The 20,297-nt window shown below is 55.8% G+C and overlaps 1 protein-coding gene and 1 long non-coding RNA gene across 5 annotated transcripts in view; one reads left to right on the top strand and one right to left on the bottom strand.

Moving 5' to 3' along the window:
• The window catches only part of GSE1 (Gse1 coiled-coil protein), a 408,575-nt gene that overhangs the window by 35,337 nt on the left and 352,941 nt on the right, over nucleotides 1–20,297 (top strand). The window lies entirely within an intron of this gene.
• Nucleotides 12,487–18,312, bottom strand: LOC128627666 (uncharacterized). Its single transcript, XR_008391917.1, has 3 exons — nucleotides 18,229–18,312; nucleotides 14,296–14,497; nucleotides 12,487–13,566 (listed from the first exon to the last, which is right to left on the bottom strand). It is a non-coding gene; the product is annotated as an uncharacterized LOC128627666 (long non-coding RNA).

Below are 20,297 nucleotides of genomic sequence, written 5' to 3'. Positions count from 1 at the left end.
TTTGACCCAGTCATCCCACTTCTGGAAATGTATTCTGTGGAAGTAACCTGCATGGGCAAGAACCATAAGGCGCATGAAGGGGTTCTTTGCACGATTATTTATAGTAGTGGGGAAAATTCTAGTGTCGACACTAGGGTACGTTTAGGAAAACTGCTGTGTGTCCCTTGGGTGGAATGCTCCGTGGCGTGAAAATGACGGCCGTGGAGCCCATTTCTGCACAGGGAGATGCTGATGACCTAATGTTGAGTAACAGCGAGCAGAACACAAAACTACACGTGTCTATTGTAGCCTTAAAGAAATTTGCCCATGTGAGCCAAGGCTGCAGGAGAAGTGGGGGTCCCTCCTCCCACTGACACATACTTTAAGGCTGTCACTGTGTCGTCTTAGCATTAAATGTAAGGGAGGCCCTTCTGCCATTTGGGTGCTGTGTGACCTTGGATGACCATGGGCCATGCTGCCGCCTTGCTCCCATCAGCTGTGCAGCTCGGTGGCCCCTTCACAGCTTCCCTTGAGACTGCAGGCCTGGCAGGGCTTCTTTTGCAGCCCTTTGTGGGTGACAGCTTGTTAGTCTTGCATGGGGCCTGCTGAGACCAGAGGGAGAATAGGGTCACGAGGGTCAAGCGATATAGACCAGGCAGCCACCCTGCCGGGTGCCCCAGGACCTAGGAGGCAGGTGCGGAGTGGCCTGTCCAAGGTCACACGGCCCCTGAGGCTTGGAGCTGATTCAGGCCCTCTCTGTGTCTCCGATGCCGCCACTTGGGGCAGAGCGTTTCATCAGGGCTTTCTTCCCGGGAGCCAGCGGGGCCTTTGGACTCTCAGGTGTCACAATCACTGAAAGCTTCTGTGTCACCTTGGTGTCAGCATCACTGCAAACATAGCCCATGGAATGGCTTTTGTTTGATGCAGGACTCCTGTCACAGACTGAACTGTGTCCCCAAAAAGCCTAGTATTGAAGCCCTCACCCCAACACCTCAGACTGGTACTATATTTGGAGACAGGGCCTTTAAAGAGGTGACGGAATGAAAATGCAGTCCCCAGGGTAGGCCTTGACCGGTTGTGACTTTACCAGATGAGATCAGAATCAGAGGCGTATGGAGGGAAGTTCACTGCGAAGGAAGGCTGTCTCCGAGGCAAGGGGCGGGGCCTCAGGAGCAGGGGCGGGGCCTCAGGAGCAACCTGGATTCCAAACTATGAGATAAACGTATCTCTGCCGCTTGAGCCCCTCCCCTGTGGTGCCTGATCAGGTAGCCGATACTCTGCCCCATGGACATCCATGACTGTGTCCACCCTCTCACAGGGCAGCCGCTGAGGGCACTCAGCTGCATGTGAAGATGGGACATCCAGGTTTCATTACCATACCTGATCATCCCATGTTTGACATGCTCCCCCACTGCTGTAAATAATAGTGTGAAGGACATCTCTGTGTCCTTTCATGTTTTCACTGTTGGAAGGTACATTTCCAGCGGGACCATGGGGGCTGCACATATCTCTACAACCACCCCGAGCGTGTCACTCAGCAAGGCTGGTCCTACCATGTGGGGAAGATGCCCCTAGCCCCGGGGAGCCCAGAGCCTGGGTTGCACCGTCAGGAACGCCCTTCAGAGGACTCCATGACCCTGAAGGTTGTTTTCTGGGCTCGGAGTCTGAGCTGGGATTCTCAGAGGAGCAGACAGCATGGAGGAGCCTGCGGTGGAAGGCAGGCATCTGCAGGTGGCCGAGGCCTGTAGGCTCCGAGGGCAGAGGTCAGTGGGCTGCTGGCAGCTGCAGTGAGTTGGTCATGTGGGAAGGGAGGCCTTGGTTGTCCCCAAACAGATTTTCTGTGGCGAATTCCTGGGGTGGTGGAGGGGGAGCAGTTAGTGAGCGAGTCAGAGGCCATCCCAGGGCGCCTCTCGCCAGGCTGGGAGCTGGCACTGGTGCCCTTCCTCCGGGTACACGTTATCCCATAATAGGGTCTGCGTGTTTGGAGTCCAGAGACAGAAAAGAGATTGACATCATGCAAGGATTGGGTTCGGTGAGCAGAATGCCTGCTGGCCCTTCTCCGCATGAGTGGCTTCTGTGCGCCTGGCGGTTGCTGTCCCGGTGGCGGCACCTCGGGGAAGCTGACTGTGCTGGTGTGAGCAGTGTCCCGCAGATCCACGTCCCCTGGAACCTGTGAATGTGACCTTATTTGGGAATGAGGTCTTTGCAGATGTAGCGAAGCTAGGATGAGGTCGTACTGGAGTTGGGTGGCTCCAAATTCACTGCCTGGTGTCCTCATGAGAAGAGGGGGATTTGGACACTGGCAGAGGGAATGGAATGTGGAGACAGACACAACACACAGAGGCGCGTGGAGGCGGGGTGGGGGGAGGTATGCAGCTACAAACCCAGGAGCGCCAAGGATGCCGGCATCACCAACAGCTACGGCAGGTGGGAAGGGTCCTCCCCCAGAGCCCCGCTGACGCTTTGGTTTCAGTGCCCTCTAAACTGCTAGATGCACGTTCCTGCCACTGTGAGCTGACCAGTGTGAGGTGCCATGGCACCGGCGCACGCACCCCACAGCCCTCACCTCCTCTCTCCCCCAGGCCCCGGCACAGCCCCTCCCACAGGCTGTGTGCCCAAAAGATTAGAGCATCTTGTACAGCCTTGTGTCCTAGGCAGGGGCGGCAGTGGAACGACACACAGTAGGTACACAGTAAATGTTTGCTGAGTGGATGAGAGGGGCACTGGGGGGCCGTGGTAGGAAGACGGATGGGTCAGGGCTGGGGCAGGAGGAGAAGGGAAAGGCTGACGCTCTGAGCAGACCCTGTGACCACAGAGGGGCAGCTCCCGAATCTGCACTCCCCCCTCATCTAGTCTCAGCATCTGGGGGCAGGGGGCGGGTAGGGGTGCTGTGCCAGGCCCAGGCTAGTGCTCACTGCTCACTTCCCTCTTCTGCCCTTGCTAGCTGTCTAGCTTCAAGTAACTTACAGGACCTCAGTTTCCCCGACTGTAGAATGGGCCTGCAGCACCTCTTCTTCGGGTTGAGAATGAGTGAGGTTGCCCATGGAAAGCATAAGCCTGACCTTTGTGTGGGTCTCAACAAAGGCTGATTTGGTTAACTGCCCTTGGAGAGGGGAGGAGGGCTCAGTGGTTGACAGAGTGGCCTTAGAGGGGGCAGTCTGATTGGGGGCCTTGGCTGTACCATATCTATCCTGGGATAACTTTGGGCAACTGATGACTCATCTCTGCCTCAGTTTCCCCATGTGGCACATGGGGGTGATGAAACTTTGCACCTCACAGGTGGCTGGGAGTGTGTGAAGTATAACAGTGTAGAACAGGCTCTCTCGACAAAGCCTGTGCCTTGAGGCCAAGGGGGAAAGGGACCCTGATGAGGACAGGACATGCTGTGCCCTTCGGAATGCGCTTGTCTGCATTTGGGGGCTGCATTTGGGGCTCAGGAGCAATGGGCTGGCAGGACAAACCAGAGGAAGCTTCTAGGTACGAAAGCCTCTGTATCCGAAGGCTGGTCATCCCTTGGCAGTGTCCTGCATGTGCGACGGCACTGGAGCTGGAAGACGGGAGCCACCTATTTCTCTGAACTCCACCTCTAACCTGGGGATCCCAGCCTCAGGGGGAATGCGACTTCCCCAAAGCCCCACAGCATGTGGGGGGCAGCTCTGGTTCAGAGCCGCGTACTCTGCCTCCTGGCCTGCCCTGGTGTGTGCGCTGTGGGGTCTGCAGCAGACTGGGGTCCCTCTGCACCATGCCTGTCCCTGCTGGACCTGGTCTGTACGTGGGGAACCTCTGGCAGGGGTCAGAGGGCGGTCTGCTCCAGGGACCCAAGGCAGCAGGCTGGGGAGGGAGTCCCTGATCTGTGTAGCTGGGAGCCAGGCCCGTGGCATCACCGCGTACCCCTCAGGGCCGGGGTGGGCAACTCCCCAAGGGGCAGCTTTTCCTATAGTCAGTTTTTCCCTTCCCACATACTCCAGAGTTGCATATGAAGCCTCACGTAGCAGCTGCAGTCCCAAGATCACGGGACCCACCCTGGCTCCCCAGGACTGCAGAAAGGGCCGCTTCACCCTGCCAGGCTGGAGTTTCTCTTTCTCTGCTTCTGGCCTGGGTCAGGGAAGGCAGGCTCCCCCGATCACCTGGCCCTGCGGGTGACAGGAGTTTCCTTGGGACAGGTGGACAGCACTTCCCCAAGTGACCCCAGACTGAGGGAGGAGCATCCTTGCTGCTATTTTCGGCTGTTCCAGGTGGGCCCTGGGCTGCTGCCACCCCCAGCAGGCCACAGCTGCCCAGACTTGGTGGCCTGCAGATCTCACATGATGTCAAGCATCCACCCGGCTTGGGAAGGAGGGGGCCTGGGAGAGGGGACAGCACCCCGTGCTCAGCCCCCTACCCTTTTCTCAGGAGGCTGGGGGTTGGGGGTGGGGAGGGGGAATCCCAAGATGTGTCCTCTGTCCTCTGGGCCCAGCGCGACTCAGCACAACCCTGTGCCTAAGTTTTCAGAGCATTTTGGTCCCCCCTTTCCAGTGGGTGGCTGTAAAAATAGCACTTGGTTTGAGTTAGGAGCCGGGGGTGGTGGGGGTCTGGTTTCCCTGCTCCTGGAGGAATTACCGGCCCACATGTTGCCAGGAGCCTTGGCTGGGAGAGGCCAGCGCGGCTCCAAGCCGGCGAGCGGGCGGCGGCGCAGATGGAAACTCGATCACCCCCGGCTCAGCAGACTGTTTGATTTATTTTAAAATCAAGCAGATGGCTGCTGCAGGGGTTTGTTTAAGTTCAGCTCAGAGCCGGGCCCGCGGCCAGAAGCCTCGGGGCAGCTGTGCCAAAAATTTTTCAATGACTTTGGTCGTCAAACCACCTCTTCCCCTCCCTTTTGAACTCCAGCCCCACCACACACGGTGGCCTCCCCGCACCTTCTCCCCGCGCCTTCTGCCCGCGCCTGCCCGCGCCTGCGCCTCCTCCGGGTCTCTCTTTGTCTCTCCGGCTCACTGCCTGAACCTCCGTCTTTGTTTTTCCCTTTCTGCCTCTCCCAGTGCATGTCTGTCCCTCACAGTTTCTCTCTGTCTCTCTCCCAGTACATGACAGAGGGACAGATTCTCTCTCCCCCTCAGTACACGTCTGTCCCCCTCTCTCTCCCCCTCTCTCCCCTCTCTCCACCATTCCCTTTCTCAGGAAACCTTCCCAAATGTTTTCCCTGCTTCCTGGCTTCCTCCAGCTCCCTCCTGCCCCACCCCCAACCGCCTGTCCCCCCACAGCAGCCCCCCCTTCCCCGTCCCTGGCCCAGCAAGGCACATGGGAGAACAGCCAAGCCTTTGTGGCCACTCAGCGTCCTCTGGGCCGTCCCCTTTCTGAGACACCGTGGCTGGGAAAACCAGGCCCAGACTGTAAAATCCTGGGGAAGATCAGCCCTCCAGGTCAAGTGGCTCAGCCCTCATGCTCTCAGTCTGGGAGACAAGGGACAGCTGTCCCTGCTGGGGGAACAAGTGGCCTGGTCACCCATGAGAAGCCCACTGTGTGGCTATTGGGCTGGGGAACCCATTGAGGGCTGCTGGTCTGGTTCGTGGTCTCCTGCCACGTGTGCACACGCACAGGCACACACATACTCTCTACGCGTGAGCTGGGTGAGTGGCACTCCCTGTGCCCCCAAGGGGTTAATCGGCCCCGTTCAGAGGCAGCCGGCTCTCCCGTCCAGGGACTGCCTACTGGCCCCAGGCTCCTGGCCAGGGCTGCCCCTCACCTTCATCACCTTCAAAGGGGTCCAGTCCGGGCTTCCTAAATAAGAGAGGCTTTAAAATAGCAGCCAGCTCTGTAAATAACCGCAGGTCCAGAGAGGACACTGTCCAGGTGGGTGGGGCACAGCCCCTTGCCTGGGTGGGGCCGGGCTCCAGGGCAGGCCCCAGTTCCCGGGTATTTTTCTGTCTCTGGGTGGAGAGGTCTGTTGTCTGTCTAATCTGCTAAGATCTGACTCAGCCACCCATCCCTGTCCCCCAGGGTCACACAGGACCAGCTGGCCCTCCTCAGGGATGGCAAGAGAGGCCCACATCACCCTTGGCCACATGATAGCCAAGGGCCTGCTGGGTGGGGCTCCTGAGGGAAAGGTCGGGATGCTGGTTCCACGTCTCCCGTCTGGGCTGAGTCTATGCAGGCGGGAGTCCTGCACAAGCCCTCATCCCCCCTGTACCCCGATCACTGGGGTCCTCGGTGGAATAAACTCATGTGCTTCAGGGTGGAGGCCCCGGCCTCTTCCCTGTCCAGAATCTGCCCTGAGCTGGGCTCTCCAAGGCTGGGGGGAAAGATTTGTCCAGAACACCAACAGGGCAGCCCAGGCCCTGGTGGGGGGGGGCCAGAGCAGGCCCCCTCCGCCTTGGCATCCCTCGCTCACCAGCATCAACGGTTGCAGGTCGGGCTGGAGGCAGAGCCTGTGGTCACAGCGCAGTTGCCTTATTTCTCCAGGACGTGGTTGAAGGTTGAAACCCACCCACCAGCGGCTTTAGATCTTGAAAAAACACGGAGAAGGGGGTTATATCTGTTTTTCAAAACAGCCCACCGCCACCCCCCATAGCTGTGCACCAGCATCTCTGCCGTATCAAACAGTTTGGAAATTGTAATGAGTGTTAGTGCTTCCTTGAACACAAATGAAGCCCAGGAAACCGAAGACAAGGCCCAGTTAAAAGCGCGTGTGACCCGGAGGGGGTGGTGCTCCTTGAAAACGCGCTCCCTGAGGCGGGAGCTTCGCTTATTTGTTTTCTGTCTCCTTGGTCCCCAGCCCGGGGGTGGCCTCTCCGGCCTGAAGACTGGACCACGAAGAGCTCCATTCAGACACCACTTCTTCTCTCTCCCTCCACGCTAATCATGTGTGCAAAAGAGGAAAGTGAAAAACATTAAAACTGTGTGCTGTCTGCCCTAGAAGTGTGTTTGTGAAATTTTTCCAAATTTCATATTCTAAATGGTTCACCAAAATTGCCTTTTTTCCCCTGATTAGTTGTACAATAAGTTTCTGATTGTTTTTCTGATTACGTGATTTATTGGGCAGGCACGAACCAAAGCCATAACACTGTTTGTCCTATCTCGGAAAACAAAAAGTGTCTTCAAACCTACCATTGTTTTAAAGTCTAAATTCTTCAAGCTCCTGAACTTGATAATGCCAAATGGGACAATACCATATTTATGACACTTTTTAAAATCGTGTCAGAAATAAACACAAAGTGAAATTTACCACTGTAAATTCGAAAGGGGACAATCTAGTGGAATTAAAGGCACTCACACTGTTGCGCAAACCCTCACCTCCATCCCAGTGCAGAACTTTCTCATCCCCACAAACGGAAGCCTGTACTCATCGCCAGCACTATTTTTAAGATGTTCTAGAGGCAGAGATGCTTCTTTCCTTGGCTTTTTGGGGCAGCACACGGCGCATGTCAAAGGCCCCAGAGGAGGAATTATGTGGAGGATTCCGTGTAAGGGGGGCGACACCTCATGACGCCGGTGGAGAGAACAAAGGAGCAGAGAACTGCGGTAGAGATGTCTGTGCTTGATGACAGAAGTGCCTGTGGAGAGAGAGCGAGAGGGGAGAAGTGAGGGAAGAGGAGGGCTGGGAACACAGAGGAGAGATTTCTGGAGCCAAACTCATTAAAAAAAAAAATCCTCGGTCTGGTTGGCAGCCGAGAACCGTTTTTATATTTGGGTTTCGCTCGAGGCTCTACAAATTAGCGTGGTCTGTTCCAGTTGGAGTTTATAGCTCAGTTCAGTTCGAGTCTGACTCCCTGGTTTCCTGGAGGCTGAGCCCTCGGTGGGGTCCAGAGGCTATATCACTGGTTCCACAGAGGTGTGTTGAGTACCTACTACGGGTGGAGCACTGTTCTGAGAAAGGGAGATGCAGCTCTGAACGAGACAGACCTGCCTCTGCTCCTTTGGGGTTTAGGGCCCTGAGGAAATAAGGGAGTAAATATGCATATGGTAGCACACAGAGATCAGTGTCACAGAGAAGAGGGAAGCTGTGAGGATGGAGGGGGTCTGGGGCCGGCACGCCATGGGAATTGACTAATGAATGCCGTGGTCAGGGGATCTCTGAGCAAAGCCCCGAGTGGAGCCAGCCATAGGCCAGGTGACAAGTGGTCCTGGCAGAGGGAACAGAAAAGCAGACAGTGCAGGGACCCTGAGATGGTAGGAATGAATTTTGGGTTTGTAAAAAAAAAAAAAAAAAGCGGGAGGTCGGCATGGCTGGTTCGGATGAGTGGGGAGGAGGGAGAGCAGTAGTGCGTTCAAGAGGTCGGCAGGGGCTGGGGACAGGGAGGGTTTGGAGTTCACTCTAAGTGCGAAGGGGATCCACTGGGGGAGTTCTCCAGGGAGATGCGACCTGACTCCTGTCACCCCCATCCCTCCGGCTGCCGGGTGGAGAGAAGACTGAAGGGGGCAGGCATGGACATGGCCAGGAGTACGCCGAGTCCCGGCAGGATCCACTTACTTCCCTTTCGGTTGCCCGGTGGTCATTCTGACTGCTTCACGGAGAGCCTTGGTTTGGGACTGCTGTCTTTAATGCCTTTTCAGCACTTGCTGTGTATAAGAAAATACCCCCAGATCTTGCAACTTAAAAAACAACAAATATTTATTATCTCACAGTTTCTGGAGGGTGTGGGGCAGAAGCCCAGGAGTGGCACAGCTCAGTGGTTCTGGTTCCAGGTCTCTGACAAGGCTGCCATCAGGACGGCGGTGGGGGCTGCTGTCTCATCTGAAACTCTGCCTGGGGCTGGAGGAGCAGCTTCCAGGCCGGCGCCGTGCATAGCTGGTGTCTGAAGGCCTCTGTTCCTTGCTCGCTGATGACAGGAGGGCTCAGTTCCTTGTCATGTGGGTCTCCATAGAGCAACTGGCTTTGCCCAGAGTGAGTGATCCAAAAGAGGACCAGGATGAAGCTGTTGTGCCTCTCATGGCCCAGTCTCAGAAGGCACACCGTCCCTCCCATGTGTTCTGTTCGTTAGAAGCAAATCACTAAGTTTGACGCACATGCAAGGGCTTTGCCTGTTCAGGGAGGCATGTCCGAGGGCCCGTGGGCATGTTTTTAAACCACCATACTTGCCGATCTCTGGGTAATGGAGAACGAGTCGGCCTTGGGCCCAGAGCCTTGGCTGCAGATGGTACGTGGCTAAAATTGAATGACACTGCTTTGTGTTCATGGTGTGTATTATCAGGGTGACCTCCTATCTATGTTGCTTAATACTGATTTTCATTTTGTAGTGGCCATATGTACTTTAAATTTATTTAAGCTTTAAAAATGAGATGATTTAAAGAAAATTATGAGGAAATACTAAGTAGAAGGACGATGAAGGACAAGGGAGGTGAAAATGCCAAAAAGCAGGCAAGCGGCACGTGGCCACCGAGGCCTGGGCCTGTTGGCAGGAGGGGCCGGGCCACCTGGGTTCAAATCCTGGCCCAGCCACCTACATCTGTGTGGACAAAAGCAAACACCTAACCTCTCTAGGCCTCAGTTTCCCCCTTGATTAAATGAGGGAGCAGCCTGCTGCCTGGTGCTGTTGTGGAGCTCAGACAGACCAGAGTCTCCACAGGGGTTTGGCACAGGGCCCAAGACATCTCCAGGGCCTGACGAGTGTTGCCTGTCAGGAGCAGCACTGTGCTCTCAGCCCCACCGCCCTGTGGGGCTGCTCCCAATGACCCCCCCGGTGGGTGGCACGTGTGTGTGAGTGCGCGAAGGAGGGCTGGGGAGACAGACCCCTTCCCCTCTGCTCACACTGCGCAGTGACAGCAGTTATTAGTGAAGGGCAGTGAGACATCTTTGTTGGGTCTTCATCGGGTAGAAAACTGAGGTTATTCTCGAAGGGTAAGTAAGTCAAGCAGTGGTCACTTCACCTAGTTGCAGGCATCCATCCATCCATCCACCCGTCTGCCCATCCATTCATGTATCCATCCACCTAGCCATCGTTCTTCCTTTGATCATTCATTCATGCATCCATCCATCCACCATCCATCCATCCATCCATCCACCCAACCACATATCCATCTATCCACTCACCCACCCAGCCATCCATTCTTCTTTCATCCTTCCATATCCATTCATCCATCCACTTTTTCTTCATTCTTCCACATCTCTTCATATGTGTGTGTGTTTACCTGATTTCTCCTTTTCATTCATGCATCCATCAGTTCTCTCTTTTCCCCTCCAGGCATCCACCTACCAATCCATCTACCCATACAGTCGTCCAACTATCTAGACATTTTTCCATTCATTCATTCATTCATTCATTCATTCATACATTTGTTCGTTCGTTCATCCGTCCGTCTGTCCATCCATCAGTCCATCCATCCATCTGTCCATTCATCTGTCTGTTCATCCATTCATCCAACAGGCATTGCCTTGTGCACTGAGGACGTAACAATGAACAAACAGCCCCCACCATCAGAGAGCTCCAGTTCGCTCGTGGAGGCCTGCACACTGTGAGGGAACTGAGTGGAGATGGCCGGTCACCCTGTAATGGTGTAGTGAACCTGCTGTGTTCAGTGAAGGCAAGCACACATGGGTCTCACCTCATGAACCTCACAGTGGGTATGTCCACAGGGCAGAGGGTGTCAAAATGGGATGTGACCAGCCCTATCTTGCAAGGGAGGCAATACTTGAAGGGGCTCTCGAGGGATGCATGGGAATTGGCTGGATGGGCGAAGGAAAAAGAGTGATCGAGGCAGCAGGAATTGCTAGGCAAATCTGAGGAAGTCTATGCAGTTTAGAAGTGTCTGGGAGAGTACTGGGGGAGCATCTTGGAGGTTGGGGCCTGAGTAGTAGGTGGCTGGACCACTTGAACAAAACCTTGAGCACTGGGGAGGATAAGAATAGGCAGAGAGTAAATGGGAGCGGAGGTTCATTCAGGCCAGCCAGAACTCCGGGTATATCTTGGCTCTCTGCTGAGCCCGTGGAGACTGAGATTCATTCATTCACTCACTCACTTATTCACTCAACATTTCCTGAACACTGGCCATATGCTGGTGTGGGGCAGGCAGCAGTAAATAAGACAGGCAAGGTCCCGCCCTCGTAGGCTCACAGTGTGATTGGGGGCACAAATGTTAAACAGATGAGTCAATGCCAAGAGAATGCCATGCTGAGGAGCGAGAAGAGAGGTGGAGAAAATATTTCGGGAGAGAGGTGCCGTGGGGAGTGCTGCCTCCGAGAGGGCCAGACAGGTTCTCCCCGGAGGTGCCGGTTACACCGAGGAGCAATGGGGGGAGGGAGCTTCCAGAGGGAGAGAACAGCATGTATAGAAGCCCTGAGGTGGGTGCAGGCCTGGCCTGCTGGAGGAGGTAGCATGTAGTCTAGGCCCTTGTGGAGTCCTGTCGCCCAGCTTGTGACGAAGAATAAGTGCATTACAGGGGTGATCTCAGGAGTCAGGAACAGGGAGGCCTTACAAAACATTGAGGTAGTTGTTCTTTTTCATGAGTGCTGGGGAGCCATTGAAGGTTGTTGAACAGGGGCAGAGTTGCAAACACTGTTCTTGGGCAGCAGCTTACAGGATGCCCAGGAGTGGAAGGGCAAAGCTCCTGGGGCCAGGAGCTTCTGGGAATGCTGAGTCAGTGCCCCGGCTGTGAGGTCAGCCAAGCCTGGGTCTTGAATCCCTGCGCTTCTGTGCACTAGCTGTGTGATCTGAGAAAGAGACTCGCTCCCTGAGCCTCAGTGTCCTCACCTCTAGAATGGGAGTACTAGTGCCTATTTCTGGGGTTGTCATGGAGACACCAGGAGGTATAGCGTATAAAAAGACCCTGCCTAGAGTATGCACCTATAGCATGTACCTAGTGTGGATTCTAGCTGTTTCTCAGGCCCTGGGAGAACCATCATGTGAATTATTGGTAGCAGGCACCAACAGGCGGGAGGGCAGATCAGTCATGTCTGATTAGGTTTTGGGAGAGGAAGGGGGTCAGTGGAAACATGTTCTTGAGCCCAGAGAACTAGTTAGCAGAAGGGATCTGCCTAGAAGAGGAGATGGCACAGAGAGACGCGAGCCTTCTTCTGTTTCAGTTTTTCCTGCTGCAGAGGACCCTGGGGCCCCGTGAGCCCCGCGAGCCCCGTGAACCCCGTGCCTTTGGCCCTCACTGGAGAGAACAGACCCGAAAGAGTTACGTGGCCCCCTGCCCAGCAGCCTGTTCCGAGCTGTGCAGAGCCTGGGCATCAGGCACGCCAAACAACTGTTTTTGACTCACTGTTGCAAGGCTGCCAAGTGGAATTGCTTCCACATACTCAGCTCCAGTGGGAGGGGTGGAGAGACACTGCTTTCTCCACTGAAGGTGAAATGAACTGGCTGGGAGTCCAGGAGGGCGGCTTGTAGAGTAGTGGGGGGCATCTCTGGACCGGGGGCTGAGGCCCCCCCCCAGGCTGACAGGATGCCCACCTTGTGGACTGCCAGCCTGGCTCCCGGACAGCAGGAGTGGCAGGAGGGAGGCGGGCGGGCTGCGTCATGGGGCGCCTCTGCCTGCAGTCATCGGCAGGCTGGAGCCAGCTGCTCCGGCCTTGGCAGGGTGAACACAGAGCAAGTCAGCGCAGCCTCTGCAGTGCCAAGGCCAAGAGCGGGCTCACAGCTCCTGTTCAGCTCCTGCAGGCCTAGGCCTCTGTGCCTGCCTGGCTTTCCCCAGCCCCAGCCTGGCCCACTCTCACCCCTACATTCTCAGACCTGATGGCCGATTAAAACCAATGCCTATTGGGTACTTTCTGTGTGAGAAGCACTGTGTTAAATATTTTTATTTGTATTAGGTTATTTAACATGCATGAATCTTACTCCTTTTTTTATTGAGAGGGGAACAGAGGCACAGAGAGGTTAAGTAACTTGTCTAAGGTCACACAGCTAGCAAGTAGCAGGGCTTAGATTTGAACCCAGGAAGGCTGGCTTCAGAATTCATGCTCTTAACAGCTTTATGAAACTGCCTCCCACAATCAAGAGTGAGAGTGTAAACTCTAGCACCAAGTGTACAAGGATGACCTTTTCCTTAAATCTAAGTTAATCCAAGTGTGAGTCTCTGGGCACTTTCTTCATGGTTGCAAACTGGCTGCCAAAGCTCCAAGCATCACATTCTTACATGATAGCATCCAAAAGCAGGATAGGAAGGGGTAGAGGGCTCTCTTGCTTTTTCTTCTTTGGGGAAAGTGCTTTCCAGAAGATTTTAGCAAACTTGGGTCCACGTGTCCAGGGCTAGGTCACATGCCCATCTGTAATTGCAGGGGCACTGAGAACTTGAATCTCTGACCCTCTCAGACTTTCTGGGGACAAGCTGTGCCATCAGAAAAGGGGAAGGGGTTAGGAAAGGCCAGTGGGTAGGCAGCCCAGACCACCTCCTCACTCGCTGACCTGCAAGCAGCTTTGCACTGTAGGTGGCGCTGTCTCTATTTTATAGATAGGGACACTAAGTGCGACAGGGGCCTTGTCTGGCCTCTGTTGACCCGGTGCTGGCACTGAGTGTCTGGGCTGGGTGGCCTTCCTTACTGTCTGTGTTTTGGAATTGCCCCTCCAACTGGAGGCACATCCTCTGGCAGGCAAGGGCAGGGCAGTGTGGGAGTCATTCTTCAGTGTTCTCCGCACATGCTGTCCATGATGGCCATCGGCAGTTCTAGGTTGACATCTAGTGACCCCAGAGAAGAGGGAGAGTGATTCCTAGCAAACGTCCCAGGGAAGATTCTCATTGGCCCAGCCTGGGGCACATGCCCATCCCTCTAAAGGGAAAAGGAATATGTTGATTGGCAGCCCCACCAAGTGGGGGTGGAACAAATATACTGGTTCGAAAAAATGAAAAGGTTGCTTACTCTGCACGAGTGGGTGAAAGGACAGAGTGATGGAAAGTAAAAGGATGAATGAATGGATTGGTGGAAGGATGGAAAAATAGAATGGTAGTGGGTAGATGGATGGGTGGATGGATGAATGGATGTTTGGGCGGATGGATGAATGGATGGATGGATGATAGACGGTTGGATAGATGGAAAGATGGACAGTTTAATGGATAGTGGGTTGAGTGTGCATATGGTTCGACAGACAGATGGATACTTAGATGAATGGAGAGATGGACAAATAGTTGAATGTAAGGTTGGAATAGCAGGGTGGCTGGTTAGATGTAGCCGCTCTTCCTGCCTTCCTTAGGGGCCCTCTACCCGTGAGAGCATCCGGCGGCTACACTGGGTCTTCCTCTCAGGCAGCTGCCTGCCTCGGCTCCAAAGCCCATCTACACCTGTGTCAAGGACATTTCTGCTCCTTCCTCCTGTGAGTGTCTCATGACACTTACTGTTCCCCCAACACAAAGTAATGCCCGGTCACCTTAGACAATTTAGAAGATACAGGAAAACTTGCAAAAACTCACGGAGTGTCATGGCACCAGCCTCCGGAGACTCCCAATTCTGACCACTGGTGGGTGTCGCTCTGTGGCTCTTCTCTGACAGCCGCCAGTGCCCGTGCTTGGCTGACCCTCGGCCCTGGTTTAGGGGGTGCCAGGCTCACAGGCCCCGGGCCGGCCAGTCTAACTTCCCCGCCGTCGCAGGGTGGGAGATGGAAAGCCACAGGCCCTTTTGGCAGACACACAAGAACCAAGGCGCCGGCTTTGGTATGTCCCTTGGGAGGTACCTGTTTGTTGGCCCACGGCTGTGCCAAGCCCAGTGCTTTTACAGCTTCCTTAGGAGCTGCCTTCTGAACCCAAAAGAACATGTGAACCCCAAAGAGAAGCCTTAGCCACAGGTGCTACCTGGGGGCAGGGCTAGAAAAAGCTGCTGTCCTGTTTGAATTAAATGGTCTGCCCGTTTGAGCACCGGTCTCCTTCCCTCAGGCTCCACTTGGCAAGGACGGGGCCTCGGGCTGTGGATGGACTCGTGCATCTGGAGCAGAGAGGCGACTTGTTCCACTCAGGGTCAGGAGCAAAACAGACAGACAGATCTCAGACTGGGTCTGCTGCCCTGGAGGCCTCAGGAAGCCCAGCTGAGTTCCTGTGAGGCATCCGGTGACAGAGAAGGCGGCCCTCTCCCTGCACCCTCATTTGGTGTTCTTTCTGAGGCTTGGGGGTGGGGAGGGTTTTGCCAAAACAATTGCCCCCTGCCCTCTGATATGACACCATACTATGCCGCTCTGCCCAGGACACCAGCTCCTTTTCATTGAAGGCATCACCTCCTCCTGGAGGCCTCCCTGACTACACCAGCTGAAGAAAGCTTCTTTCCACCCCGGTTGCATCTTTAGGATCGCAACCCTACGTTTTTGTCCTTTCAACTGCGAGTAGATGCGTGAGTGGATGGCTCTACAGCAGCAATTTTCAACAGGTGCGCCGCGAGAGTTTTTAAAACATGCAGTACCTGGCCATTTAGACAGGGGCTCTGATCTCTTTCCCCTTTGGTCGTCAGATAAAAAAATGACAACAACCAACACAACAATAGCTGTCCGGGGTGAATGAACCAAAGCCATACCTATTTCGTGTGCGCGTGCTGTAGACTTCCGTCACTAGTCTATGTGAGGTGGGAAAGGTAGAGAATCGCTGAGCTGGGGCATGAGACAAGTGGCTGGGCTTTCGGGTTTGAGGCCTCAGGGCAGAGAGGGCGATGGGTGGGCGGGGGCTGGGAGTCCTGTGCTTTAGTCCAGGAACCTCTCGGGACTGCTGGCTCCGGACCGGTGCCCCACCCAGGCCTTGTTCAGTGAAATGCACGAGGAAGCAGGGACTCGTCTCATGAATCAGTGTGATTCTCTCCCTCCCTGCTAGCAAAGGGAGGCATTTGCCAAACCATGTTTATTGCCCAATCATTAATTTGTTTCTTCATTTTTTATTAATCACCCTGCCCAGCGTCCAGAGACTCAGATGGGGATGAACAGGCCCTGGGAGGTACTGGGTTAACAGAGTTGGCACCCCAAGCAAAGGAACTGGAGTGGAACATGGCTGGGGCCCTCAGTGGAGGGTGCAGGGCAAGCCAGCCTTTTGGGATATTTAGAACAGCTCTGGGGGCCTGTTTATCTACTCTCATTGGGTGGAATATGCTCTGACAGCACGCAAATTTGTCTGTGTTTACATGTTTGTGTCCCCATGTACACACGTGTGTGAACACATGCACACATATGGTATGGGTGCAGTATGTTATGTGTATGTTTGGAATCTGTGTGCCTATGTGGTGCATGTGGTGTGTGTGGTATGCCCACATATGCGGTGTATGTTCTCACATGGCTCTGTGCATGGGGAGGTGTGGTCCACATGCTTTCGTGTTTATGTGTGCATGCTGTGTGTGTCTGTGCATGCTGTTCGTGTCGGGGGTGTGCGTGGGTGGGGGCAGTGGGAACAGACGGACTGACAGGGGGTTTCTCTGGATGATTAATGGCCTCTGGAAGGAGGTGCCGCTTCCATCAGACACTCCTGGCAGGTTCGGAGCTTGGCACCCCGCCCACCTTCTGGTTGGGCCAGCCCAGGTGAGGCTGTTTCTAGCTGGGGTGGCGCAAGCCTGGAAGGCTGGGTCCTAGAGGGGACAGAGAGCCCCCTTCAGAGCTGCTTTGCCCTCCACCCCCCATATATCTATGGCATGGACCTCCCAGGCAGCAGCCCAGAACACAGTTCCTCAACCACCTCCCTATCACATACCCTGGAATAAATGCAGAATCCAGGGCCTCCCCTCAGGGACTTTACTTCAGCAGGCCCAGACCAGGGCCCAGGAGTCTGCATATTTAAGTATCACAAGGGTCTGATTCTGAAGGTCTTCAGACCACACTTAGAAAAACCCACACAAGGAACCTCGGCAAAGCCTAGGAAGGTATCCTCCCCTTCCCCTTCCTGACTTTGCCCCTTGGACATCCATTCTCTCTGCCTCTTATGTGCTGTGTGACCTTAGGCAAGTCACTTTACCTCTCTGGGGCACTTCCTTATTTTTGATGATAATCCTGCCTCTTACAAGGTTTAGGATCTTCATGGACCTCAGCTTCTTCATCTATGCAATGAGGTTAATACGAACACCAGCCTCAGGTTCTTGGAGGGAGTGAATGAGCTGTGTCTGAGGAGTCCCATGGGCACGTGAGTCACTGTCACTGTGGTTCTGTGCCCTGGAGATGGGACATGCGGTGAGATGGGGCCATGTGGCTCACAGTGGGCTGTCAGGGAGGCGCGAATCACTCCAGATCCTGGTAATAGTATCTGTGCTTACTGAGCCTGCTGCAACTTGTGGGCTCTGTCCTTATCATTCCCAATTTAGACCAAAAACCAAGGATGGAAGAAGTCACATGACTCACCCAGGGTCACTGGGCACAGGACAGGATCCCAAAGCCTTCACTCTGCCCGTGGCCCTGGGGTGATGGGTGAAGTTGAGACTGCCAGGATACCCCGCTGTTCCCTGCACCCCCCCAACACACACACACACACACACACACACACACACACACACACAGAGCGGCCCTGGGAATCGGCTGCAGGGAGGGTGGGGCTGGAGGGGTTGGAGGCGATAGAGCCACAGCCGACAGCAAATCCAGCCCAGCTGGGGAATTAGACCACATCTGGCTCGGTTTACACCAGAGAAACAAAGCCGGCTGCCGGCGCCTTTATCTGGGGGAGAAGGGGCAAGAGGTGGGGGGCACTCTACTCTGGCCTGCGCAGGACCTGGATGGAAGGGAGGTGCGGGATCTGGGCTCTGATCCCCCAATTCACTCCCCTACTCTCCCACCCCAGGGAGGTGACCTCATGTTCCTGGGGTGGGGTGAGGTGGAGGGGATAGACTGAGAGGTTGAGGTTCCTCATGTTTGGGGGGGCCGCACGAACAGGCAATCCTAGGAGCCCCAGACTCCCTCAGCTACCCTTCCCAGGCAGCTGGCCCAGACCACAGTGGGTAACCCCAACCCGAGGGCTCCAGGCACTGGACTGCATGCTCTTCCTTCTAAGGCCACGGCCCCCAGTCACTGAAGGGAAACAGCCAATAAAAGAGAGACTCAGATCAAGCTCTGAACCCCCACCCACCCCTCCCCCGTTTGCAAGGGGGGTGGAGTTCTGGCTTCCCCCTTCTGCAGGGAGGTGTTGGCTGGGGGTGGGGTGGGCGTTTCTGGCTCCCACTTCACCTCCAAGGGAGTTCTCATCTCTTCCCACCAGACCACGCTGGGTAGGGAGGTGTGGTGGCCCCTCCCCCAGGCCGTCCCGGGAAGCGCAAGCGGTGCCGGGCAGGCGGAGACGGCAGTGAGTGCGCGGCTAGCCGGAGCCAGGAGCTGACCTTATTAGCCGGGGGCAGCTGTTCGTGGTGCACATCTGGCAGCGGGCTGCGGCCGTGCCCCCTTCCCCCCGCCCAGCCTGCGTTACCTTCCAGGAATGCTGGCAGCGCCTCCCGCATCTGGAGCGTGTTTCTGGGGGCAGCCGGCGCTCCCTCCGGCGCCTGTCCCGGACTAGGGGGGCGCCCCACCCGGATTTCCTGGCTCCTCCCTCCTCTGGCTGCCAGTGGAGGCTCCTGGGCAGGCCCGGGGCTGGACCACAGACCGGAAAGGGCAACAGGACTTGGCTTTCTGACCATGGAGCTGGGGGACCTTAGGGACCAGCTGCTTGGCCCCCATGATAGAGAGGAGGAAAGGGGGATCTAGCACCTTGTCCAAGGTCTTGTGGCTTCCCCTGTGGTGTATGCTGTTGTGCAGCAGATGCTGATTTCACTGTTAAAATCACAAAGGTCTGAATCCGATAAAGCCACAAAGGTTGATTCCACACCCGTGTGGCATGTCCTGGCTGGGTCTTCACCTCTGGCGGGCTGGGCTATAAGCTGCCAGCCTGGGGGACACAGTGAGGAATGAAAAGCAGAGCAGTACCTTGTGGCTACTGCAAAACAGTCCAAGCTGTCCCCACCCTGGGGTCTGGCTGGTTCCCAGCCCAGCCTGGTCACTTCCAAGCTGTATGACCTGGCCTTGTGACATGACCTGTCAGTGCCTCAGCTTCATCTGTAAAATGGGTTGGTTGGAATACCTACTTCAATGACTGTGATGCTGTGGGTGACACCAGTGACTCAGTACCTGAGAACAGGGAGGGATGGGGTTTGACCTGTTTGGGATGGAGAGGGGGACACTTCCAAAAAGGAATGATTAAGCATGAGTCAGATGTGGAAAAGAGGGGAGGATGTTTTAGGGTGAGAGTGTGGCAGGCGCGCGGGCCGAGGTTGATGCAGCTGCAGCAGAGGTGGGAGGGCAGGCGGGGGCCGGTGGGAATGCTTTCTCCTGGCTGCTAACAACCAGCTTCTCCTGGACGTTGGAGCTGAACCTTGGGGAGCCCGGGACAGTTCCTGAGCAGGAAAGTGGCCCATGGGACCCCAGGCAGCACTTGTGTCCCCAGCTTTGGGCGGAGCATCCCAGGGACTGGGAGGGACAACTGCTGCCGCCTCTAAGGCCTCACAACTGTGCCCTTCCTGCCCCCACCAGGCCGCGCTGTGAGCGTTGCCCTGCTGGCCCTGCCACGCCCTCCTCAAGCCCTAGACTGCCCTCCCTGCAGGATCTGTGAATCCCATGGACCCCGGAGCACACTTGCCACCTTGACCTCACACGAGCTTCAGTTTATAGCTGGTATCCCGTGGAGAGGGTGAGACAGACTTCCTGGAAAAAGAGTGGAAGTGGGACAGAGTGGACAGAGTGGTCCAGCTGGTGGAGGGGACTGCGTGGGCAAAGCAGGAGACATGAGCCCAAGCACGGCACACACTGTGGGCGGCCTGTCCAGATGACGGGCGGTGGCGGACCGAATCCAGAGAGAGAGCGCAGACCGGGAACGGACGGCTGTGAGCTCCTACTTGGGGATTCGCCTTTTCTGAAGGTGCTGGGGGGCCACCGAAGGCGAGTGCATGAAAGCTGCATGGGGCGAGGCAGGTCTGTCTGCTGTTGCTTCTACCCCGGGACCTTCAGTGGGGCCTTTGGATGTTCTAGGAGCTCCCTGATCTTGAGTTGAATGAATAAAGGGTGCTCAGGGAGGAAGGCCAAGGGCTTGACCACAGTCAGGGCCAGTGGGGAAGAGTGGACAGTAGAGAGCTGAGGCCTGGGGTCCTGGCTTGGGCCACCCAGCCAATGGTGCTGTCAGATCCAAAAGGGGGGAGTCTTGGCCATGGGTGCAAGAGGACCTCTGGGTGGTGGCGTCCTGCCAAGGACACTTCACTGCCCAGGTTTCTTGCCAGGTCCAGCCGGAAGAGCTTAGGGACCTGACCCTGGCCTGGCGCCATAGGACACCCGGGGGAGGGGCCTCCCTCCAGCTCAGCCACCCACCAGCCTGCCCTGACCTCCCCCAGACACTGTGTCTGGCCTGCCAGCATCTGCTGCCTGCTTCCTCCCTCCCCTGGTGCGTGTTTGTTTTTCTTCCAGAACCATCGCCTCCCACAGAGGCAGTCATCCAAGAGAGGTGGTGTTCTG

The sequence above is a fragment of the Artibeus jamaicensis genome, unplaced genomic scaffold (genome assembly GCF_021234435.1).
Source record: "Artibeus jamaicensis isolate MK-2021 breed Jamaican fruit bat unplaced genomic scaffold, CSHL_Jam_final contig_464, whole genome shotgun sequence".
NCBI classification, from domain to species: domain Eukaryota; kingdom Metazoa; phylum Chordata; class Mammalia; order Chiroptera; family Phyllostomidae; genus Artibeus; species Artibeus jamaicensis.
This window is presented reverse-complemented; position numbering and strand designations above follow the sequence as displayed.